The 26155-nt window shown below is 40.3% G+C and overlaps 1 pseudogene; it reads left to right on the plus strand.

Annotated features, from left to right (window-relative positions):
- LOC122738668 overlaps positions 1–7530 on the plus strand; it is a 178262-nt pseudogene extending 170732 nt beyond the window's left edge.
- Positions 7531–26155: the final 18625 nt, after the last annotated feature.

Here is a 26155-nt window from a genome sequence, read left to right on the forward strand (position 1 = left end):
TGGTCACCAGGAAAGTGTCAAAATGCCAGGAAGTCCAAACCTCTGTCCAGACCAGATCAAGATCCCTAGTATTCTCATAGGCCCGATTAGTCCTACATCCCCTGCCATCCCTTAATGAGGTCCTTACAGATTTGGAGTTTGATTCTTGTGACATAAGAATACGCAAAAGAATAGGGAAGGTGTCATTAAGGTTGCAGCTGTTTCTGACGGTGCTGTCCATGTCTTAAGACCTTCAGAGAAGTAGCTTTGTAGTAGATGACAGTATCAACTCTGTAAAAACAAAACCCCCAAAACCCTAGCACAGTCTGGCATATAGAACTTTTCCCAGGGACAAAGATGGACCCAAATATAGACATGAAGGGAAAGCCACCCTGTTAATCCAACCCCCAGAGCTGCAAAGATCAGTCATGAAGGGGTCTGATTGGCTCTCTCACTCTCCTTCCTGCTGAAACAATCAGAAAACAGCAGCCAGGGTTCATTGTCTCCCTACCTTTATCTACTACAGGCAGGCAGCCTCACAATGGGAAAGAAAGTGGTGCTCTCTTTAGGGTTACTAAGTAAGCAATTTCTGCCTTCCTGCCCCCAGAGTGCACCTGGTCTGAATTCCAGATTGTGATAAAAATACATAGACCAGAAACCTAGTTCTTCTAAGGTTGAGGAAAAAAGAGGAAGAGGCCAGAGCCCCAGGTGGGGCAGGAACAACATCTTCCATGTAGCCTAGACTAGTTTTTCCTTATTGAAATCCTCCAGGAGACTTAACTGGCTTAGACTGTGGCTTAGGCCTTTTAACACAGCTTCCAGGTAGCCTTAAGTACAAAAGCCAGGAGGAGGTATAAAATGCTCTCTTTCAGGCTTGACAGGCTTCAACCTTTGAGGCTTCAACCAAATGAATTCTGTATCCTTTCTGAATATCCTATCCATGTTTTATCTAAGGAAAACTTCCTGTTAACTGTTAGATGGTCTATGAGTGCCTCATTTCATTCTGAATCTGAACTGAAGCCTGAAAAAAAGCCCAAATCAGTCCCAGCCTCTAACAACAGGTTAATCTCATGATGAACTGACCACAAGGGATTCTGCAAAAATAGGCCGATCTTTAGGGATGCAGTAGGCCAAATGACATTTAGCTTTCTGTTAGTCATCATTTGTACTATGAATCATCAGAAGAAACCTAGCTGTTTCAAGCAGGACAGTCTCTGGAGGTAGGGGGCAGAAATCACCTCAGTACATCACACTTACACACACACACACACACACACACACACACACACACACACACACACACACATACACAATTGTACCACAAACCCTGACTAGACTGAAGACTCTGTGGGCATAGCAAACAGCATGCCTATGGACACATAGAGCAGCAGGAAACCACAGAAAATAAATCAGCCAAGGAGTTCAAATGAGTTCAGAACATCATGCTTCACCGTCACCAACCCATGGCACCTTGCCAATCACTGACACAAGTGTGGAAGTCACTTTTCAAAACATGGTCAAACACACCGTGCCACAGCCAGCCAGCCGTTAAAGGACTCCAACACAATTGTCAAAACAAAGAATTATGTGCCAGTAAACATGAGTATTGGCTCAAGTTAAGAAATCACCTGGATGTCAACCTGAAGGTTAACCTCTCATCGGCAGGCCCAGTGTTGTCACGCAGGGAGAGTGACAGCAACTTAGGGAGAGAAGGGGAAGAGGGAAAATGAAAATGTAAAGTGATTAACCAAATGGCAGCCATAGTGGGATTGAAAGTGAGGTTTCCGGCTCTGTCAGTCCAGTGACAATCTCAACCTTTGTGGGCCATGAACTCCCTCTAAGTTCAAACACACAGTTGGCCTATTTCTCAGCAGCAGGCTCCCTGTCAACATTTCCTTAAAAGATTTGTCAAGTTTTTACCTGAGCCCTAAAAGGAGGGATTCCTCTGGCACTCAGCTGAATTAAAGAATATTTACCAAACTCCCTACTAGGTGCCCAGAATTCAGATTTCTCTACAAGTCTGGAAAGGCTCAGGTTTATATTTTTACTCAACAGGGAACTGAGCCAAAGCTAAATAAGTTCACACTGGGTAGCAGTGTGGCAGCAACCCATACACTGTATATTTTTCTTAGGGTTCATTACTAGAGGAAAAGGGAAGGGAATAAACTTTTATTAAGCCCAGCACTATGCTGAATGCTTTACAAATATTACCCCATTTGATTACTAGAACAGATTATTTCACTTAACATTATACAGGAAGATCATGGGATTTAGAAGTAGAAGGGGGACAGCTGGGTGGTGCAGTGGATAAAGCACTGGCTCTGGATTCAGGAGGACCTGAATTCAAATTTGGATTCAGACACTTGACACTGACTAGCTGTGTGACCCTAGCAAGTCACTTAACCCTCATTGTCCTGCCCTCCCCCCACAAAAAAAGAAAAAAGTGGAAGGGATCTTGAAACTCATTTTGTCCAGTCCTCTCCCTTTAATAAGGAAACGGGTTAAACTAGAAGACTTCAGAGGCCATTTTAAGCTTTAATAATCTGGGAATTCTGTTGAGTGACTTGCTCAGAGTCACTTATAGGTACTAAGGAGGAGAGTCTGGATTTGAACTTAGATTCTTGAACTCCAAATATAGTGTTCTTTCCACTAGATCATTCTATATATTTGAGTTCCTTTTGAGAAAAAACAACAAACTTGGAAATTACTTCTTTCCAGCCCATTAGCCCTTAGAAAGAGCCTTGTTGGAGAAGAGTTTATGCAATAACAATAGCATTGTCAAGGCAACTTTGAAAGAACTCTAACTCAAAAACCAACCATTTTAGAGAACTTGTGATGAAACACAAGTTTCACCCACTTCATCACAGAGGCATTATGATCTCAGGGTACATAATGAAACATATTTTTTGGACACAGCCAATTTGGGGATTTGTTTTGCTTGACTTAATATTTGTCACAACAGCTTTTCTTTTCTTTCTTTCTTTTCCCCCCAGTGGTGGTAAGGGATGTAGGAGGGAGAGAAAATGGGTTTTTGTTCATTGAAAAAAAAAATAAATGTAATTGGAGTCTAGTTCCTGTGCAAATCCCATTAGTTTGCTCAGATGGTGTCTCTCCACATGGAGGACTCTAAGGAGATTGCTTACAGGAGCACTGCGATGACGCATAAGGAAAATGCCTTGGAGAGACTATGGCATAGATGTGGACCTTCTGTAAATGGTTCTGGTGGGGTACCCCATCTGGTAAAAAGAGGGGGCTCTTTAGTGATTTAACCTTTGCTTCTCTTTGCTGCATTCACATATGAAGTTTATTCCTTCACTCACTTTGGTGAGCAGGGAAGGTCTGTAGTCCTTCTGGCCCTCTGAGGTCATGTGCCTCTCAAGAAATGGGCCTCTGTCCTTGGCCTTTCATTCATTCTTTTCTATTCTAGGTTCTTCGACTTGGTCAAGAGACTGAAGTATAGAAATCTGGGAGTCATAATTCAGGTCAGTTTTGTAACCAGCTCAGCATTGTTGCCCAGGGTAGCAAGGAGCACTCTTCAAGAGTGACTTTCAGGACCCCAGCCTAGGGGAAGGACTCATCTGGCAGCAATGACAATTTTGAACTTGTTGGAACCAATGCTATGTAGGAATTGAGCTAAGTTTGAATCTACTCCCCTAAAGACCAAAATGGTATAGAGGAGATTATGCCATGTAGTTATGAGAGAAATGCATGTACTTTGTCCTTGCTATATCTTTGAAATAACTATCCCTTTGTAAAAGTTGACCAGTATTAAATGGTTAAGTTGAACTAGGGTACTAGTAAATGGCCACTAACATATTGGGGGGGGGCCTAGATAGTGGGGGCAGAGAAACAGACACCCCCACAAAACCCCAAGAGCAACCTGGAGCTCTGAGGGGAGATGTAGCCAGTCTGGGCCTGAAAGAGTGAGACCAGCATAGATATATTACATAAAATTATTATTATTTTTTTAAAGAGCCTCGTTATGCATTGAAGGATATTCTCTCTAGTCCCTGAGCACTAAGAGAATGTATTTGAATAATAGGTCTACCTATCATTAAATAGAGATCTCACCTTCTCTCCTCAGTACTTCCTTCTAAGGGTGATCAGTGTAGGTGGGTGTAGATAACAGTCTCTTCATCTTGTTCACACTAAGAATTCTGGAACCAAAGCCAACCTCTCTATTCTCAGACCCAGAAAAGGAGCACCTATGTAAAATCAGTCTTTTGGTATTTTAATGGAACAAGGAGCAGGAAATGGAACAAGTAACGGCTTGTCTTATTCCTTACATTTATTTTGAGTGTAATGAACCAGCCATTTCCTGGAAGAGGAGGAGATGTGTGGGGCTTAAAAAATAGTTAATTAAACCCTTTTGTGACGAAGAACTCCAATCACTACTAAGGGAAGCAAGTGAGGCTCCACAGACAAAATCCTTCCTTGGAATAGAGGTTAATTGCTGCTTATTCTTTGCTTGGTGACTGGAGGATTGTTAACATCTTAATCCTCTTCCTCTGGATAGGAGCAGGGTTTCAGAAAGACTGCTGGCTAGAAAACAGGAAGGAGCTATTAAGAGACAGGTCGTAAGAGTGGAGGAAGGGAAAGAGGAGGGCTGAAAGAAAGGACATTATGAAGGGGAAAGAACTGTGGGTAGAATTGGGCATTTTAAAAGCACCTTTCCTGACAAGGATTTTCTCTAGAAGTATGTGGGTTCTAAAACCTATGACTTTCCCATACCTCCTCTTTCATGTCCACCAGATTCAATCCTTACCTAAGACTACATTAGAAGGATCAAACCTGCAATCAGTAGTATCGGTTTAGCACTTATGTGTAGAATGTCTTATTTGGAGGAGAAAACAAGGAGGAAATAGATGGCAACGAGTCAGGCATTGAGAGGTAACCTGGTATATTGGATAGAGAGCCAGCATTGGAGTCAGGAATCCTAGGGTTCAAGTTCCATCTCTGACGCATATTGGCTGTGTGACTCTGAGAAAGTCATGTAACCTAGCAACTTTCTAAGATTATAACTTTTTGAGCAGCTGCTGAGATACATTGATAGAAAGAATTTCCTTACTGGGAACTCCTTAGGTAAAATGAATCACTTATCTGGACCCCCAGCCACTCAATAAGTCAATTATTAGAAGTGGGGAAGAGGGGACATTGATTGTAGCAACAGGGTGTGCGGATTGCTGATATAGGCTCAACATCCCATGCAATCATATTTCTTATTTCTCCCTCTTCTCCCCTCCCCCTTCTCTTCTCCCCCTCCTCTTTCTCCTCCTCCCCCTGCCCCTCCTTCTTCCCTGCAGCCCAGGAAGCACCTTCCTTTTCACAAGGGATTTCTGCATTTCATTCATGTCCGATGGTAAAATAGCAGACTACTTTCAATCCTGGGGGAACCCAACCTCTTTAAAAAAAAAAAGAGGAGACCAGGCTTTCCCTGTATTCTCTGGCTCATTACTCCCATCCCATTGTTTGAGGGGAAATCTTTTAGGTAGAGCTGAGTAGGGTCTCCCTAAAAGGAATGAATATGATCCCTCTAAACAAATATTTAAAACATGAAATAACTGACCACTGTTATTATAATCTCCCTGAAAGATAAAGGCATTTGTTAGGTCTGCTGAATTGTTATTTCACTTTTTCCCTCTAACCTGAATTGTCTGGGTCCCCTGGCAAGTCGGAACATGGCTTAAATTTTCTTAGTCCTTTTGGCTACAGTATCCTTGCCAGCAAAGATTCAGGAACTCTAAACTACTCAGATTTATAGGGCAGGCATTAAGACTAGAAGGTCCATCTCTGACCTGAGCTCAAGGAAAGAAACACAAAGCAGAAGAGGCAGACAAGGACTTGAGATCTATTTTTGAGTTCACTTAGGCAAGCCATTATTCTCATAGCCACCATTGCTTCTGGGAGGGAAGAGAAGAGAAAATTCCTTTCCTCCACTGCCCCCAACTCACTGGAAGTTCAAGAGAGAGCTGGCAGAGTACTAAGCAAAACATTCAAAAGAGAGCAGAAAAGAGTTCTTTGAAATCCTACCAATTGGGAGACTTCTGGCTCAGGTACCAATCAATCCTCTGACTCATTAGTCTTGCAATCCTAGGCAATTATCCAAAATGCTATGTTCTGAATGTCCTTTGTTTTATTTTAATTTTTTTTTTCTGCATGGGTCAAAGTACTATTCCATATGGGCCACAATGCATGCCTAGCTTGAGAGGGTACTGATTGATTAGTTCACCCCTGTTATGTTGTTCTAACAGCTTATGTTCACATAACACCTTAAGGTTTGCAAAGTTCTTTTCTCAACAACTCTTTGAGAAAGGTAAGGCAATAAAGTTCGTGATCTCTGCAGTAAGTGACCTCACTACTACACAGTAAGTAGCAGATATAGGCAAGGCTCTTTAGACACTGCAGTATTCTGATTTGCCTCTGTTTTCACATCAGGCAAGGATGGAAAACACTTGAGGTTGCAAAATTTTAAGAAGCAAAATCACAACTTTATGCACATAATAAGATAGGGGTACAGCAACAAGAAAACAGACATTATGGAAAGCATCGATCATCAGTGAGAAGCAAGGTGAACCACCTTGCGGTTGAAAGGGACTTTAGGCATTTCTTGTATATTACTCTCCTTCCCATTTTATAGAAGAGGACATTGAAGCCCAGAGGTTCAGTGAATTGTCCAGCACTTGGAAGGTAATTAGAAAAGCCAAGATTAGGATCAAGGTTCTCTGATGCCAAATCCAATGTTCTTTCTAATATGAATTTAGACTTATAACATTTGTTTCTTATCAACTAAATTACTCATATATTTTCCTCAGTATAATAAAATTTATCTAAGGACAAAGGCCTGCCTTTTTACTAATGCCCTGATCTGCATGTTCCCCAGATCTCTGAGCAAGATCTAGGAGGCCAGATCTAGGTAATCTCAAGTCTCATGTTCTCCAGGAAAAGCACAGAGTTCATGTGGAGATTCTGATGATTCTAGATTATCTAGTACAAGTGCCTTGTGATCAACTATGCCAAAGACACTTGATATGACAAAAATTTCTCCACATATGACCAGAACACCATGGAAGTACTCCCAGCCTGCTTGCTTCAGGATGTGGCCCAGGATACTCTGGCTATGACTGTCATTGGCATTGATGAGGGACAGTTTTTTCCAGACCTTGTGGAATTCAGTGAGACCGTGGAAAATACTGGAAAGACTGTGACTGTAGCTGCACTGGATGGGACCTTTCTGAGGAAGGCATTTGGGAATATCCTGAACTTGGTGCCACTAGCAGAGAGTGTGGTGAAATGGACAACAATGTTCATGGAGTGCTTCCAGCAAGCTGCTTATACCAAGAGACTGGGGGTGGAGAAAGAGGTTGACGTTATTGGTGGTACTGACAAATATCACTCTGTGTGTCGACTCTTACATTTCAAGAAGTTCTCAGGACAATCTATTGAGCTGGAGAACAAAGAGCTACCTTCTGAGTTGGGAAGTCGAGGGACACCTCAAGCTGTTGGAAACTCTTTGCTGATCAACAGATTCTACAATGCAGTTCAAACAACTGAGGGAGTAGGGGTTGTTCTTAGAACTGGTCTTTGCCTGGGGAGATAAATTCAAGCACTATGGCCATGTGTGTATATATATGGAGAATTTACCTGGACCTGCTTCTCCCTTTCTAGCCACCCCACACCCATAGCTGTTGCTTATACCCACACTGTGCTTCTATCTCCCCCATATCCCTCAGAAGAGGGAGGACTAGAAGAAGAGACCTCAGGAAGGGGGAAATAAGAAAGAAGCAGTGCTTCATAACTTGGAAGAATCCTTTCCATACTCTGTGGAATGTAAATGAATTTAGCAGTGCTTGCTATAGAATATATACACACATATACAAACATCTATACAGAACTATCTTAATAAGTAAGACATTTATCCCCTTTTGTATATGAAGTTTGTTTCCAATCACGTCTGGAATCTTAACTAGTATTTCACTTGTAGAATTTTGTTCCTTTTTTTTTTTCCAGGCCAGTGAGGGTTAAGTGACTTGCCCAGGGTCACACAGCTAGTAAGTGTCAAGTGTCTGAGGTCACATTTGAACTCAGGTCCTCCTGAATCCAAGGCCAGTGCTTTATCTACTGCGCCACCTAGCTACCCCCACTTGTAGAATTTTAGAAGGAAAAAAATCCCCAACAACTATAAGCATTTCAGTGAGACCTTTGATTCTTGGCTTGAGAGGACCGCTCAAGGTCATGTTCCTGGTACTTGCCAGCTAACTGGCATTTAACCTATAAGTGTTAATTGTCCCTTGCTTTTTTTTTTTTTCTACTCTAAACCAGACAAGAGGATATTCCCCTCTCTTTTCTTAATAATAACTTAATGGATACTGTGTAAATCTAAATCTAGATGGGCCATATAGCAATTGAGATCATTAATGGTGTCAAACTCAAATAAAAACAAATCCCTCCAGGCCATATATTGACTTAGAAGATCATAAATTAATATAATCTATGTTTTATTATATTTTTATTTATTTTGTATACACTTCCCAATTACATTTTAGTCTGGCTAGGGCATTGGGGCAGGAATTTGACACCTCTGCTCCACACCTTGAGTAAATCAGGGAATGTTTCACTCTTATATTCTCATCCCCCTTCATCAATATCTATACTCAAAAATCTCAAAGTGTAGACAAGGTCAGAGATAGCAGATAATATTTGCTATGTTAATCCAGACTCCCAAAAGGAGGGAGCATTTCTAGCACATGTTAGAGATGGGACTTTTTCTACATGTACTAGATAGAAAGGATGTGACACCGACCACTTCTCAAAAAGTCTTTCTCTCTTTCATTTCCCTCTGTCTTTCTTTGCCTTTGTTTTTCTCTTCCTTTTAGCTTCCCTCTTCCGTTCTCTCTTTCCCTCTCTTTCTCCTCCCACCTTTTTCCTCCCCTGCTCTCTCTCCTTTTCCTCCTTCTCCATCTCCCCTTCCTCCTTTCCCTCTTGATCTGGGTTTTATCTACTCACCATCAACCTTTACTCACTCTAGCAGGTGAAGGTTAGTTCTCCAGAAGGAGCAGCCACATAGCTATGAATTACTCTTAGGGGTAATTCTAGTGTCACAGGGATATATTCCTACTACTCATCATTGTATTTCTTGTGTATATGTATACACATATGTAAAAATGATGCCATTAGCTCTTTTTTTGTTATTGTTGTTCTGTTCTTTTGGGCAGGGCAATGAGGGTTAAGTGACTTACCCAGGGTCACACAGCTAGTAAGGGTCAAGTGTTTGAGGCTGGATTTGAACTCAGGTCCTCCTGAATCCAAGGCCAGTGCTTTATCCACTGTGCCATGTAGCTGCCCCCAATGCCATTAACTCTTTTTTTTTTCCTTTTTCTTTTGGTGAGGCAATTGGGGTTAAGTGACTTGCCCAGGGTCACACAGCTAGTAAGTGTTAAGTGTCTGAGGCTGGATTTGAACTCAGGTCCTCCTGAATCCAAGGCCGGTGATCTATCCACTGTACCACCTAGCTGCCCTGCCATTAACTCTTAAACATGAAACAATTATTAAAAGAGGAGACAAAAAACAAGAATAATCTTAACATAACATTTGTTAAATAGAAGGCAAATATAATAATCAAAATACAATAGTCCATTCATAAACCTGGGTCATACTTTCCTACCATAGGGTAGAGTGGACACTCATAAAAACCTATTAGTGAGGTGCATAAGTAAGGAAACCCATGTGCCCAGTGAAAAATGTACTCTGGACTCCAGGCTTTGCATGTCTGTGGTCTCTTTAGGGAATAGTCTGCACCATGCATCACCTGCTTTTCTTCTGAGCATTGATGCTTTCTTGTTGGACAAAGTAATTTCTCTGCTATTCTTGGACCACTGGAGCAGTAGGAAATTATTTTAGCTGACAGCAGCTGCCATCAGATCTGTAGAGCTTCCCAGGTCAGCTCCCTTGGCTAGGATTTGAGGGAAAATGACATTTCAGTGAATATCACTTCCCTTTAATTCTAGGATCTGCAAAACTGTTCAGGTCTTGCTCCCTATAGACTTTAAGATTTCCCTTTTCGAGCCATAGTGAACCTTTATGCTATTGCAATATAGCAATGAAGAGTTTCTCCTTTCCAAACTGTAGGTGGCATTAGAGGGCAAGTACCTAGGCAGCTCTGGACCCACAGCAAAGGGTTTTCTTTTCCTCCAATCAGCTCTTTCAAGCAGCAGAACTTTTCTCCAATCAGATCATCTCCCGACATCAATTGCTGAGCTGGTGTCTGGTTTGATAGCTTCTGTGTTCTAGCTTCTGGCTTCTGATGTTACAGCTTATATAAGTAGCTTCTCTTATAGGTTTCTCTGATCTCTTTCCTTCACTAAGTTTCATTGATCACTAACCCCTGATCTAACATCTAATGTCTAAAATTGAGGCCTTTTCATGAGTGGTGATCCATTTTTAGGTTGAGAAATTTCAAATCCACATCTCTGCCAGGTATAAATGAATGCATGAAAAAAATATTTTATTGTGTGCCAAGCATTATGCTAAGTGCTGGAGATATAATAGAAAAATCCAGAGAATATCTGTTCTCAAGGAGCTCACACTTAACACATAGAAGAATTATTCAGCTGCAGTCAATGGAAAGGTCTGGAAGTCCTAAGGTTGTATCAGCAGGGCTGATGATGACATCAACAACTCCTTAAGTTATGGCATGATGATGGGCTATGACAAATAAAATACCATAGTCCCATGGTTGCCAAACAAACAGTTCTTTGATTCAGAGTTTCCTAGTAATTTCGTTCAAATCCTGAAAACAATCATATTCAAATTAGCTATTAGGAAACAATGCACTATGGCTATCTCTAACATCAATGAGTATTTTTCTCTTGAACTGCTTTCACTCAGATCCTTTAAGTACTTTTATTGAAAGAGATGTTTTCTCTCAGGTTCTTAGAACTGACTATGTTTCTTCTTAAGCTGCTTTTCTCTGTTTTTCACACATAAATGTCTTTTTCTGCCCCTTTCAGTAAATAAAATGTCCTCCTAAGAAAAGTAGTAATACCTTACATGTACAAAAAGGGCTTCCTTGTAGCAGTAAGCATACGGCATCTAAAGCATATGTCCTCCCCAGGCAAGTCTGAGTCTGGGTTTAGGCTATCTCTTTTATGTTTGTTCTTTTCTGACCTAAGATGAAGAATGAGTACCTATTCTAAGATGAATGTGTCCAGGCCTAGAGGCAGTTCTTCAAGTTGGAATATTTTGTGTCCTATCAGGTCAAAACTGAATGGTGGCTGGAGAGAAAACTCTAGCAACCATTCTTTTGCTTAAGTAGAGGATGGCCACTGGCAATACAATTGTCTTATATCTAGCTGTTTCACTAGAAGACATATAGCAGGAGTTTTTTAGACAGTACAAAACTAAGGTGAAATATAACATACCTAATTAGCAGTTTTGCTAACTGCTTTATATTCCAATAGGATTTAAATATCAGCTTTAGATTGTAACAGTAGTTATGTTACTGAATCCTGTTATTATTATTTTTATTTTTTATTTTTTTTTAGTGAGGCAATTGGGGTTAAGTGACTTGCCCAGGGTCACACAGCTAGTAAGTGTTAAGTGTCTGAGGCCGGATTTGAACTCAGGTCCTCCTGACTCCAGGGCCGGTGCTCTATCCACTGCGCCACCTAGCTGCCCCAAATCCTGTTATTCTAATAATGCCCACCATCAGTCTTTTATGTTTAACATTTCTTATGGATGTAAGAATAAATGACCTTTCCTGTGCCTGATTTATGTTATACGCTAAATATATTTTTACTCCCCTTTTTGTGGGAGTGTTGCAGGAAACCCTAGTCATAACCTAAACTATATGTAAAATCATCCCTTGGGCCTCAGGTGATCTAAAGAGTAGGAATATAGTCGTCATCGTTGTCTTCCTCTTCTTCTTCTTCTTCTTCTTCTTCATCGTCATAGTGGTCGTCAGATTCCCTATAATTAAACCTAGTCCAAACTGCATGCCTAGGTACAGGAAATGAGCACAGTACCCTAGCCCCTGTGACTCTGGTGTCACTTTTTCAAGATTAGACATAAAATACATTAGTTGTCTCATTAGGTAAGTGTCTAATTGCTAACCCTATCCTTTCTTTTTTGTTGTTTTTTTTTTGTTGTTGTTTTTTTGGTTTTTTTTTAGTGAGGCAATTGGGGTTAAGTGACTTGCCCAGGGTCACACAGCTAGTAAGTGTTAAGTGTCTAAGGCCGGATTTGAACTCAGGTACTCCTGACTCCAGGGCTGGTGCTCTATCCACTGCGCCACCTAGCTGCCCCTTTTGTTTTGGTTTAATCTTCAATATTTGTCAATTGAAAGTTTTGAGTTCCAAATTCCATCCCTTTCTCATACCCTCCTTCCTTACCCTCCCCCTTCCCCAAGGTTGCAAGCAATGAGTATAGGTTATACATGTGCAATTATGTAAAACATTACCATATTAGTCATTTTACATAAAAAGACAAGTAAAAAAAGAGAAAGTGCAAAATAGCATGCTTCAGTCTGTATTCAATCAATATCAGTTCTTTTTCTGGAGGTGGATAGTATGCTTCATCATTATGGGATTGTCTTGAATCATTGCATTGCTGAGAGTAGTTAAGTCATTCACAATTGCTCATAGATCAATAATGCTGTCACTGTGCACAATGTTCTCCTGGTTCTGCTCACTTCACTATACATCAGTTCATATGAGTCTTTCCAGGTTTTTCTGAAATCATCCTGCTTGTCATTTCTTAGAGCACAATAATATTCCATTACAGTCATATACCACAGCTTGTTCAGTCATTCCCCTATTGATGGCGATTCCTTCAATTTCCAATTCTTAGCCACCACAAAGAGTTGCTATAAATATTTTTTGTACAACTTTTTTTCCTTTTCTCTTTTTCATAGTTACTATTGTTAACTGTTTCCCTCCATCCTATTCCCTTCCCCATGATATTTACTCTATTTTCTATCTTCTTTCACCCTATCCCTCCTCACAAGGGATTTGCTTCTGATTGCCCCCTCCCCCAATCTTCCCTCCCTTCTTTTACCTTTCCCTTCTTATCCCCTTCCCCTCCTAACTCCATCCTTTCTTGTAAGAGGTGTCAAGCTAGTTAAAAATAGCCAAGGTACTGAATGGGAGACATGATAATAATAATCTCTTTCATTCATGAGGCCATTTTTATCTATAGGAAACTCAAAGCCCTTTATCAATTAGAGCTAGCTGCAGGACTCACTTTTTTCTCCATTAAAATTAAACTGTGACATGGATAGAGCACTGGACCTGGATTCAGGAGTACCTGAGTTCAAATCCGGCCTCAGACACTTAACACTTACTAGCTGTGTGACCCTGGGCAAGTAGCTTAACCCCAATTGCCTCACTAAAAAAAAAAAAAATCAACTGTGACAAGTTTCTGTAGAACACTACTAGGTGCAAAGCATTTTACTGTATGCAACATAAACAGGGATCCTGTCCTTTGAAAAGCTTACAATGTAGGAACACCTTTTGTCAAAGAACAAAGTGATCAAGAATCATGGAATTATAAAACTTTTAGAGTTGAAAGATATCTTAAAGATCAATGAACCTAACTCTTCCATTGAAAATATAAGGAAACTGAGGATTAAGGTACAGAGAAGGATGATCAAAAAGGGCAAAGTCCCTATCCACCTCCGAAGAAAGAACTGATATTGATTGAACACACACTAAAGCATGTTATTTTTCACTTTATTTCTTTCATTTTTTTCTTCTACTTGAATTTTCTTATGCAAGATGATTAATATGATAAAGTTTTACATAATTGCACATGTATAACCTATATCTGTTTGCTTACCACCTCAAGGAGGGGCAAGAGGAGTGAGGGGAGGAGAGATAGAATTTAGAACTCAAACCTTTAAATAAAAACTTTTATTTAGGGGCAGCTAGGTGGCGCAGTGGATAGAGCACCTGGAGTCAGGAGGACCTGAGTTCAAATTTGAGTTCAGTCATTTACACTTACTAGCTGTGTGACCCTAGGCAAGTCACTTAACCCCAATTGCCTCACCAAAAAAAACCAAAAAAAACAAACAAAAAAACCCCTTTTATTTAAAAAAAGAAAGGGCAAAGTCTGATCTAAACAAAAAACATATGAAGTGTAATGAGAAATTGTGAATTTGTATCTTCTAATGTATCAATAGGGCAAGTTGAGTGTGGTTGGCTAAGGGTGCTAGTTTAGTTGATGCTTTTCTAATATTTTTTGCTGAAATCACTGACCTGAAGAGGAGACATCTCATAGCAGTTTTCATCATTGTGGTCATCTTGAACTTTTTTTTTTCTTGAATCATTTGTAGTGATCATGATACAAGAAGCAGATGAGGCTTAATGGTCTCTGGTATTCCTAGAAGTTAAATCATTTAAGCAGAAAGGAGAGAGGGCTTCAAAATGGACTTGAAACTGCTTTGAAATGCTAAACGTATTGGATAAAAGTAAGGTGTAATTATTATCAGACCAAGCCTAAATAGGTGAGCAATGAGGCAAGGAACAGTGACTTTTTAAAATTTTGTGGTGATCTCCTCTAAACCATCCAAGAATTTCAAGTGTATTGTTACAATGTCCCATCCTAAGTATATGACTTTATAAAAGAGATTAGGTGGCAGGCTAATTAGAGGCAGGAAGCTATCCTCAACAAAACAAAAACTGCCCACAACAAAAATCACAGCACAGAGCCTTTTGGGGATGAGTGTTTGGAAAGCCTTCCCCCTCTCATTTTCATTTCTTCAGCAACTCAGAACTTTAAAAACTGGTTGGACGGACATAGATATCTAAACTCTTGTCCTGGCTTTGCACTAAATAGCCGTGTGACTTTGGGCAAGTTATTTCACTTTGGATCTTCATTTTCCTCAACTGCTCTGGTTTTCTTGCTGTACGCATACCCCATTTAGCACAGCAAGGGTAGCTAGGGCACTTGAGCTATGGAACCAGCAAGGCAGTGGCTACAATCAATAATCATTTGTCATGCACCAGCTTCTTTCCCATGCTGTGTTTACCCATATCTAATACATAAAGCCGGGGAGAAGCAAGATTTTTCCTGTATTATTTGAAACAAGCCCTGATGATAATGCTGAAGCAAAACCACAGTGTTGGAAGCAGAAGAAAGAGGACAGACAGGAGCTTGCTACAGCAGAATAGCACGTCTGCTAAGTTCAACTGTTCCTGGGGATTTTTCTTTTCATGTCTCCATGTATGTGAGCCCCGATGCTGTATGTTTTCTCCAAGGGAGGCTTGTATGTGGGCAATGTTGCCAAATGGCCTTAGATCTGAGGCACAGGGAACACCAAAGGGATTTTATGGTGAATGAATCTGAGAAAGTTAAGGAGAACAGCATTTTTGATAGTATCTTTGCCTTAAGGCAAGTCAGTGTCAGGGGTATGGAGGACCATGATGGTCAGAGGTCACAGAGCTGACTTTCCCTCTGGATGACCCGTCCTCTAAATCTTCTTCCATGTTTAGAATTCTACAAATTTCTGTGATGGATAAAAGTTGTCAGAGAGCTAATTTTTCCTCCACTGAGGGCTCTCCAGACAATAGTCAGTCGACAAGCATTTTTTTTTTTGCAGGGCAATGAGGGTTAAGTGACTTGCCCAAGGTCATACAGTTAGTATGTGTCAAGTGTCTGAGGTTGGATTTAAACTCAGGTCCTCCTGAATCCAGGGCCAGTGCTTTATCCACTGTGCCACCTAGCTTCCCCAACAAGCATTTAAAAAAAACATCTTTATTTAAAGTTTTGAGTTCTAAATTCTGTCCCTCCTTCCTTCCCTCTCCTCCTCCCCTCACATATAGGTTGTACACTTGAAATTATGTACAACATTTCTCTATTAGTAATTTTTATGTCATATTGCATTTATTAATAAATGCTTTCTTAAATAGTTCACAATTACATTTCTTTTCTTTTCTTTTTTCTTTTCTTTTTTTAAATTATAAAAGTATTTTATTATTTTCCAGTTACAATATGTTAGTAATTTTTGTACAAGAAAACCTGAGTAAAAGAAAAAGCGAAAGTTAAAAATAGTGTGCTTCAGTCTCTATTCCAATAATATCAGTTCTTTTTCTAGAGACAGATAAGTATGTTTCATCTTTAGTCCTTTGGGATTGTCTTGAATCATTGTATTGATGAGGATAGCTAGGTCTTTCACAGATTTTCATCATACAGTGTTGCTGTTACTATGTACAATGTTCTCCTAGTTCTGTTCACTTCACTTTGCATCAGTTCATGTAAGTCTTTCCAGGTTTTTCTGAAATCATTCTGCTTGTCATTTCTTATAGCACAATGATATTCCATCACAATCATATACCACAGCTTCAACAAACATTTATTAAGAAATTACAATGTTATGGCAGGCATTGCTCTGGGCACTGGGGATACAAAAAATTGCAAAAACAGTCCTTGCCCTCAAGGTGTTTTCATTCTAATGGGAAGACAACATGTAAATATTTAAGTACATATAGGATCTATACAGAGCCAGTCCAAAGCAATCTCAGAGGGAAAGATACTAGGATCTGGAAGATGAGAAAGGCCTCTTGCAGAAGTATTTGACCTGAGTCTTAAAGGAATTCCACCAGAGAAACTAAGGAGGATAGGTGAGGGGAGCAATGAATTCTGATTCATCTTCATTCTTGCTGATGATTCCTTTGCTAGTGATCCATGTTGCCACTCTTCCTTGCTGCTTTCTTGGCAGCAATGTAGATCACAGGCTTGGTGTCTACCTCCTTTCCTCTCTTCCTAGAAAAGTGTTAACTTTATTTGTTTTGTTTTTGTTTTTGTGGGGCAATGAGGGTTAAGTGACTTGCCCAGGGTCACACAACTAGTATGTGTCAAGTGTCTGAGGCCAGATTTAAATTCAGCTCCTCCTGAATCCAGAGCTGGTGCTTTATCCACTGCACCACCTAGCTACCCCTATTGTTAACTTTAGAAAAGCCAAGTGCTACCATATTGGTTATGTATGCCTAGTACATGTTCTCCATGAGCAAATATAGCCAGAAGAAGGAATAAAAAAAAGGACAAATCTATATTAAAGATGTTTCCAGCAAGCCTAATAAATTTACAAAACTACCCAGAATTCTGAGGACTTTATATAATTGAAAAAATAATAATACTCTACTGAGTTTTAGGCATAAGCTTGTTAGAATCAATTTTTATTAATGAAAATAGCTAGCATTTGTGTAGCACTTTAAGGTTTGCAAAGCATTTGACAAATGTTATCTTCTCCTGACAGCAGTCCTAGGGAGTAGGTGCTATTATCAGCTGTTGGCACAGTAGACAGAATGTTGGACCTGGAGTAAGGAAGACTTGAGTTCAAAATCAGCCTCAGACACTTACTACCTGTGTGACCCTGAACAACAAACTTAATTTTGTCTGCATCAGTTTCTTCATCTGTAAAATAGGGATAATAATAGCAAACATGCTCAGTACAATGCCTGGTACATAGTAGGCACTACATAAATGCTTATTCCCTTCTTCATATTATCCTTAATTTATAGATAAGGAGATAGAAAAAAGTTATGTGACTTGCCCACACAACTAGTAAGAGTCCAGATTTGAAATTGTTCCCTGACTCCAAGTCCAGTGATCTATAATATTAATATAAATTCAAGCATTATCCTGCTTGAATGAGAAATGTCCAAACTGGCAGAGTCCCTCATGCCTTCAGACATATAAGACATTTTGAAAAGTAACACTTATAGGAATCTTGAAGAAGAAAAATTTCAAAATATGATGAAACCTAGATACAGAGTTTAGGATTGCCATTCTATTTCAGCTCATAGAAAAATGATCACTCAATCTTTCTATCTTTTGGGAACTCCCTTAGAGTTCAATCTGTCTTTAACCACTCCCCTCAAGGATTCCATCCCTTGGTTGGTCACAGGTGTTCTGAAGTAACCAAGAAACAGCATCCTTTTTTTAAAAAAAATTTTTTGGGGTGGGGCAATGGGGTTTAAGTGACTTGCCCAGGGTCACACAGCTAGTAAGTATCAAGTGTCTGAGGCTGGATTTGAACTTAATTCCTCCTGAATCCAGGACTGGTGCTTTATCCACTGCATCACCAACTGCCCCCAAGACAGCCTCCTTTTGGCTATAATATTCCTGGAAGTTTTCCTTTTGGGATCTCTTTCTGGAGGTGATAAGTGGATTCTTTCAATTTCTATTTTACCTACTGCTTCTAGAATATCAGGGCAATTTTCCCTGACAGTTTCTTGGAAGATGATGTCTAAACTTTTATTTTGATCATGGTTTTTAGGTAGTCCAATGATTTCCAAATTATCTCTCTTGGATGTGTTTTTGCAAGGAGATATTTCATATTGCTCTCTATTTTTTTATTCATAAAGTCACTAGCTTCCATTTGTTCAATCTTAATTCTTAGGCAATTATTTTCTTCAGATAGCTTTTGTACCTCCTTTTCCATTTGGCTTTTCAAGCTGTTGATGTTTTTTCTCATGATTGTCTTACATTGCTCTCATTTCTCTTTCCATTTTTTCCTCTACCTCTCTAAATCTTCCCTCTATATCTCTTACTTTCTCTTCAGTCTTTTTTGAGTGCTCCCATGGCCTGAGACCAATTCATATATTTTTTTGGGAAGCTTTGGATCCAGGAGCATTAACTTTGTTATTATCTTCTTCTGAGGGTATATTCTGGTCTACCTTGCCCCCAATGAAGCTTTTGATGGTCTGCTATTTTCTCAGCTTACTCATCTTGACCAACTATTTCTTGGCTTTTAACTCCTTAAAGTGTAGTACTGCTTCCAGGACACACTGTTCTGAGCTACAGTGTGGCCCAGGGGGTGATTGGGCTTGTTCTCAGCCTGCCTGGCCTGTGAGTCACCATGGCCTACTTTCTCTGACCTGGAAACAGAAGTCTGATTGAAATCTGATTCTCTATGGTTGGAAGCTTGGCATGCCTGTGTCCCTCTCCCACTGGGTGGCTATCCCTCGAGTTCGCTTGCTGGTTCAGAACATGGGCACTTCACCCCAGTTCCAGCAGTGACCACAGCTATTCCCCCCAACTGCTGGACCCCCTCACCAATCCATGAGTAGAGTTTCAGAAGAAGCAGCTAAAGATTCTGAGGCTCTGGAGGCACTGCCTGCCTGAGGCTGGTCCTGCTCCACATGCTGCGCTCTTCTCTCAGCCCGAACTACAGGTGATCCTAGTCATCTAATTAAGCTGTCTTTGGCTGGGAAAGAGTCTCACTCTATTCTTTTTTCTTTTTTTTCTTTTGCAACAAACATCTATTTTATTTTCCATTTACATGTAAGGGTAGTTTTCAACATTCATTTTCATAAGATTTAGAGTTCCAAATTTTTCTCCCTCCCTCCCTCCCTTTCCTACACCCTCCACAAGATCGCAACCAGGTTATATAGGTACAATCCACAAGTGTTCTTTTTATCAGTTCTTTCTATGGGGGTGCATAGTAAGCTTCCTCATTAGTTCCTTGGGATTGTCTTGGATCATTGCACTGCTGAGAGTAGTTAAGTCATTCACAATTGCTCATTGAACAATACTGCTGTCACTACACAGTATGTCCTCTCAGCTCTGCTCACTTCACTATACATCAATGTTCATTAGTCTTTCAAGGTTTTTCGGGGATCATCCTGTTTGTCATTTCTTGTAGCACAAGACCATTCCACTACAATCATATAACACAGCTTTTTCCATCATTCCTCAATTGATGGACATTCCCTTGATTCTCAATTCTTGGCCTCCACCAAGAGTTGCTATAAATATTTTTTGTATAATTTTCCCCCTTTTCTCTTTTTTCATGATTACTATTGGTAACTGTTTCCCTTCCATCCTATTCCCTTCCCCATGATATTTATTCTATTATCCATCTTCTTTCATCCTATCACTCTTGAAAAGGGATTTGCTTCTGTCTGTTCCCTCCCCCACTCTGCCCTTCCTTCTTTTGCCCCTCTCTCTTTTGTTTTTGTTTTTAGTGAGGCAATTGGGGTTAAGTGACTTGCCCAGGGTCACACAGCTAGTGAGTGTTAAGTGTCTGAGGCCAGATTTGAACTCAGGTACTCCTGAATCCAAGGCTGGTGCTCTATCCACTGCGCCATCTAGCTGCCCCTTGCCCCTCTCTCTTTATCCCTTTCCCCTCCTATTTTTCTTGCAGGGTTAGAGAGATTACTCCACCCAATTGAGTGTGCCCAATATTCCCTCCTTGAGCCAATTCTAATGAGATTAAGGTCTTTGAGCCAATTCTGATGAGTGTTAGGCTCATTTACTGCCCAGATTAAATAGATTACTCCACCTGGTTGGGTGTGTCTGTTAGTCCCTCCTTGAGGCAGCTCTGATGAGTTTAAGGTCTTTGAGCCTTTTCTGATGAGTGTAAAATTCTTTTACTGCATTGCTCCTCTCCTATCTCTTCCCCCATTCCATAAGCCTTTTCCTGTTTCTTTCATGTAGGATTTCACTTCTGCCCTTCCCCCTCCCCCAGTGAATTCCCTTCACCCCTCAATTTAACCCTAAAGATGTTATCATCTAGCTAAGTGACACAGTGGACAAATCATCACCATTGGACCCAGGGGGATCCCAGCCAAAACCCTGCCTCAGACACAAGACATTTGCCCACTATACAACCCCAGATATGTCCCCCAGCTCCAATTTTTTATGGTTCTCTAGGGTCTTGAATTTGAAAGTCAAATTTGTCATTCAGTTCAGGTCTTTTCATCACAAATATCTGAAAGTTAGGGGCAGCTAGGTGGCGTAGTGGATAGAGCATGGGCCCTAGAGTCAGGAGTACCTGAGTTCAAATCTGGCCTCAGACACTTAACACTTACTAGCTGTGTGACCTTGGGCAAGTCACTTAACCCCAATTGCCTCACTAAAAAAAAAAGTGTATCTGGGGCGGCTAGGTGGCACAGTGGATAAAGCACCGGCCCTGGATTCAGGAGTACCTGAGTTCAAATCCGGCCTCAGACACTTGACACTTACTAGCTGTGTGACCCTGGGCAAGTCACTTACCCCCCCATTGCCCCGCAAAAAACCCAAAAAAAACCCAAATATCTGAAAGTCTTCTTTTTCATTAAAGTCCCATTTTTTCCACTGAAAGACAATGCTGAGTTTTGCTGGGTAGGTGATACTTGCTTGTAACCCCATTTCCTTTGCCCTTTGGAATATCATATTGCATGCACTCCTGTCCTTTAATGTAGAAGCTGCTAGATCTTGTGCTATCCTGACTGGGGCTCCACAGTACTTGAATTCTTTCTTTTTGGCAGCTTGCAATATTTTCTCCTTGACCTGAGAGCTCTGGAATTTGGCTATAATATTCCTAGGAGTTTTCTTTTGGGGATCTCTTTCTGGAGGTGATCAGTGTATTCTTTCAATTTCTATTTTAGCTTCTTCTTCTAGAATTTCAGGGCAATTTTCCATGAGGATATCTTGGATGATGGTGCCTAAGCTCTTTCCTTGATCATGGTTTTCAGGTAGACCAATAATTTTCAAATGATCTCTCCTAGACCTATTTTCCAGGTCAGCAGTTTTTCCCAAAAGAGATTTCACATTGCCCTCTATTTTTTTTTATTGATTTGGATTTGCTTTATTGTGTCTTGGTTTCTCATAAAGTCACTGGCTTCCATTTGTTCAATCCTAATTCTTAGGCAATTATTTTCATCAGAGAGCTTTTGTACCTCCTTTTCCATTTGGCCAATTTGACTTTTCAAGCTGTTGACTTTTTTCTCATGTCTTTCCTGCATCACCCTCATTTCTCTTTCCATTTTTTTCTCTACCTCTCTAACTTTATCTTCAATGTCCTTTTTGAGCACCTCTATGGCCTGAGACCAATTCATATTTTTCTTGGAAGCTTTAGATATAGGGAACCTGATGTTGACATCTTCCTCTGAGGGTGCCTCTTGGTCTTCCTTGTTACTGAAGAAACTTTCTATGGTCCTCACCTTTCTCTGTCAGCTCATCTTGACTTTCTTTTACTAGACTTTTAGCTCCTTAAAGTGGGGCACTGTTTCCAGGCTGCAGTATCCCAAGCTTAAGAAGTCCCAGGTGCTATGATTTAAGGAGAATCAGGTTCTTCCCTTGCCTGGCCTGTTTCCTGGTCCTAGATGACCCCAGACCAACTTGCTAATCAACCAGCTTTGTGTGTTGTGGTTGTTAGCTCTGATGAGCCTGTGCCCTTCCCCCACCTGGGCCCCTGCTACTTGAGCCTACCTCCTGGTTCTCAGCAGGGGTGTAAAATCCCAGTTCTGCCTCAGCACTAGCATAGACCCCTGTAGTCTCCCCCCTGCCCAGGGCTCAACTCACTCACCAGACTGTGAACTTAGTTCCAGACAACACTGGCACTTCAGCTGATTCAGAGGCTCTGGGGGTCTCCTTCTCTGGTGAGGACTTCCTGAGACTGGATCTGTGTCAGGGTGACTGTGGGGTTGGGCTTGACTCCTGTATCAGCACAGCAGCTCCCTCCTTCTGACCTTCCAAGCCATTGTTGGTTAGAAGATGATTTCAGCACATTCTTCTGTGAGTTTTGCTGCTCTGGGCATTTTCCTATGGTGTTACTTGGATGTTTTTTGGAGGGATCGTGTCATGAGTTTGGGAGCTCACTGCCTTTCCTCTGCCATCTTGGCTCCATCCTGGAAGTAATTTCACTCTATTCTTAGGTGGGTTATGCTGCCAATGTCTTATGGCATTATTTTTGGAAGTATGTGGACGGGTTTGTTGGGAGTGGGGAGAGTCACAGCCTTTCCTCCACTATCTTGGCTCTGCCCCATCAATAGCCTCCTTTTGAATAATAGCTTATCCTTCAGGGGATTGGGAAATAAGGTTCTGCCTTTAGGTGGGTCTCTACTCCAATCCCTTCAAGTAGATCTATCAAGAGACACTAGCTCTTGTCCTTGGCCCTGTTACTTCAAGGAAGGAGTCCTTCCTGATTTGGAAAGAGGGAAGCAAAAACCTGTTTTGGAATTGATAAAGAAAAATTGATAAGGCTTCTATTTTTAAATGATCTGAAGACTAGAATATTTTAAAAAATTATTTCCTAATATTTTCAAAAAGGGGAACAAAGGGCTTTTTCTATATACATGGTATCAAAGCCTCTAACATTTTTTCTGTCCATTCCAGTGAACCCAGGAAATGTTCTCTTGCACCTTACCAAATGTCATCTGAGAAGATTTGCAGCCTTTATTTCAAGTGGAAAAGCTTCAACTTCTGAAAAGGTGATGAATTTAACTTTTGCAGGGACTGGGATTATAGATTGTAAATCCAGCTCACCTTTAAGTAATTTCCAACCATCTTAGACAATAGGAGGGAGAATAGGAAAAATGTAAATTTTTTAAAATTACACAGTCTAGTACATATATCTGCCAAAGGCTTTGTTTGTTTCTTTCTAATCATGGAGCCAATTGAATGAGAAGAAACAATGAAGTGGTAGAAAAAGTGCTGGATTTAGAATTAAGAGACTTAGGTTTAAATCTGTATTAGTTGTGTAACCTTAGATAATTCACTTAGGTTCAGTTTTCTTATCCATAGTATACTATTATATATAAGGTTATTGTGAAGAATATCCTCTGTAAACTCTAAATATTCCATATAAAGGTGAGTTGTTATTATGTATGCTTCAGTTTGGTTTCCCTTTTAGAGAGAAGGGGACGACTATCCCAACTTTAAAAGGTCACAGTTTTTTGTGTTTGTTTTTTTTTTATTACATAGATCTAGGAATATTTACATTAAACCAAGGCCCACAAATACAATTAATTGCAACACACTCTCTGAGCTGACTTTTCTCAGCTTCTACTCCCACTGGCAGGTTGGCTGAGTATTGCTCATTTTAGGATTCTAGGAATAATCCTGATGGGTTGTGTTCTGAAATGACATATCATGAACCCCTATCTGGTGTGGTCCCCATACCAATCAACCAGATGACACCAATTAGTTTTTCCAAAGAGACATTTACTCAGAATGTATAGTAAAGACAAAAGTTAGAAAAACATGTCCCCCAGACTGTAAGTGTACTTTCTCCTCTGCATACATAGGGACTCTCACTTAAAGTTACAAAGGCATGAGGCACACATATAGGAAATATGTGGGGCTAAGAGATACCTCTTGGCCTTGGGAGTCTTTGGGCTCTAATGGATCTTCCAAATTCAATGACCCTCCTTCTCAGAAAATTCATCAAATAAAAAGATCAAATAAAAAGAAATAAAAGAAACAGAGGTACCATATGTTTAGGGATAGATGATAGCAGGGTGGAAGATGGGACTACTGATGCTCCTCTGTCACCAAGCAATTCACAATAGTTCTTGTTTGACCCATTGCCAGGAAGGAAAATACAAAAAGTCTAATGGTCTTTTGTATGCAAACTCAATTCCAGCTGAATGCCTCCTGAGTCATCAGTCCATCTAGCTCTGAAGACAAATAGAAAGTCTTTTTTCCCCCACCACACTGTAAGAATTCCTGAGTTATCATGGCCAAAACTGACTTCCAGTTTCACACGGTAGGTTGACAATAGCCAGAGAACATCCAGAGTTGAGATGCTGATTGGCAGTTGAAGATGCCTCCTGGGATTGCACCACTTTTAGGAGAAGGAGATACCCTCATATAGGATCATTCTGGAATCCCAAAGTCCAAGCCAGAAATCCTGGACTTCCAGTTGCTCAGAAGTCTTTGAATATAGAAAAAAATATATACAACTGATGGGGAATGTGTATTTTTGTATGTGTTTATGGGCTACCATAAGTCCTTTGAGATGGATTGTTGTGTCAGGTTTTAAGTATTTGTCAATTTGTACTTATGAGTCTTTTGAGTTTTAATCATTCCTTTTGTGGTGGAGAAAATAAAAAATTTTCTTGTACCTGATATCTACTATTTTGTACATGGAGTAACTTTTCTAAAAGGGACATCTATTAATCTCTTTTGAGAAGACTATAGATATGAATCAAATTTAAGCTTTATTTAAGAGATTTATCCCAGAAATGAGGTGACATAATGAACCAGAGAATGTAGGAAAAGCCCTTAAGCCTCTTTCTTAGGGCCAGGCTCCTCATAGGACTGAAACCACATCTACTTGAGACCAGAACCAGGGCCCTTGGTGGGAGCCACTTCCCAGTCCATGTCCACATCCTCCCAATAAGTTCACCAAAGGAATATGTACCCAGGGGTGTGCTGGCAAATGTTTAACAACTCTCATACACACATACCTATGATATAAATATGTATAGAAATGAATATGTATGCATGACACATTTTTGAATTTAATGTACATCATGAGTATTTTCTTTATTACTTTCTTAAGTCTAGACCCAAGCCATGATTTGTAGCATTTACCAATTTCTAAGGTACAAATGCTTGATCCAAAAATTTAACAATCGGCTCTTAGGAGCTGGCGCCAGCACACCCCTGAATACACTCAACATGCTAAAGGCCTATCTCATTTTCTCTTGAAATCATCAAGACACCCTTAGAATATATATTCATTATCCATTACTGTTGCCCCATGAACAGTACTTCTTTTTTACTCCAATATCTTTGAGGATGTTCTTTTATGCTACTGCATGGCCCCTCCCAGTGATAACTCATTTTCAGTTCTTTAGAGATTGTTGTGTTCCATGCCTCAGAACTTCACTTTTAAGAAGACTCCCTATGAGGAAACTACTTTTTACCCTTGCAGATCTGTAACTTATAGAGTTGTCTGAGGAGCTGAAAGGTTAAGTAATTTGCCCATGGTCACATCACCAGAATTGTAAGAGGTAGTTCTCAAATACAGGTCTTTCTGACTCAGAGGCCAGATTTCTGTTAAAATAATAACAACTACAACAAATAACATTGTTTTTACAATATACCAGACATTGTGCTAAGTGCTTTACAATTATCTCATTTGATCCTCAAAGCAACCCTGAGAGGGTAGGTGTTATTATTATCTTCATTTTATACAGAAGAGGAAACTGAAGCAAACAGATGTAAAATGATTTGTACAGGGCCACACAGCTAGCAAGTATCTGAGGCTGGATTTGAACTCACATCTTCCTGATTCTCAGCCTAGTGCTCTATCCATTGTGCCACCTGACTGCTCTATATTGCCTTTCACCTCCAAAATACTTGCATTAAAAAGATGGGTCTTTGTTCCAGAAAGAATTGGGATTGTTGTTTTTCAGTTGTGTCTGATTCTCCATGACCCCATTGGAGGTTTTCTTGGCAAAAATCCTGC

This window comes from Dromiciops gliroides, chromosome 2, assembly GCF_019393635.1.
Source record: "Dromiciops gliroides isolate mDroGli1 chromosome 2, mDroGli1.pri, whole genome shotgun sequence".
Classification (NCBI taxonomy): domain Eukaryota; kingdom Metazoa; phylum Chordata; class Mammalia; order Microbiotheria; family Microbiotheriidae; genus Dromiciops; species Dromiciops gliroides.